Source organism: Octopus bimaculoides, chromosome 14 (assembly GCF_001194135.2).
Source record: "Octopus bimaculoides isolate UCB-OBI-ISO-001 chromosome 14, ASM119413v2, whole genome shotgun sequence".
Lineage (NCBI taxonomy): Eukaryota > Metazoa > Mollusca > Cephalopoda > Octopoda > Octopodidae > Octopus > Octopus bimaculoides.
Genome location: NC_068994.1, coordinates 6,910,759 through 6,911,389, shown reverse-complemented (window position 1 = coordinate 6,911,389; position 631 = coordinate 6,910,759).

Here is a 631-nt window from a genome sequence, read left to right as displayed (position 1 = left end):
TATATATTGAGGACTGGTGAAACCGGATGGCAACACCAGGCTCCAAATTAGATTGGAGCCTGGTGTTGCCATCCGGTTTCACCAGTCCTCAGTCAAATCGTCCAACCCATGCTAGCATGGAAAGCGGACGTTAAACGATGATGATGATGATGATGTATATATAACAAAATAATGCACTGCTTTTGGTCTCATCTTGCTGCTATATTCACTCACATGCACACACCTATACATACATAAATACATACTCATGTATAAAATAGGAAAATTAATCAGAAGTAATGAGGTATGTTTTCTATTAATTTATACACAGCAGAATATAAAGTATGAATTTTCCTAAGGAAAATCAAATAAAATACAGCTTAGATCTTTTTATCTTGTTTATTGTGCTGTTGTCTGTTCAGACAAATATCTATATAATAAATACATACATACATATATATATATATATATTATACATATGTAGAGAGACACACAAATACATGTATGTATGTGTGTGCTTACACAAATACATATATACATGAATATATATATACTCATGCAAACTCATACATATGCTTCTCTCTCTCTCTCTCTCTCCCTCTACAAACACACACAAACACTTACACATGTATATACATACACACATGCGCCC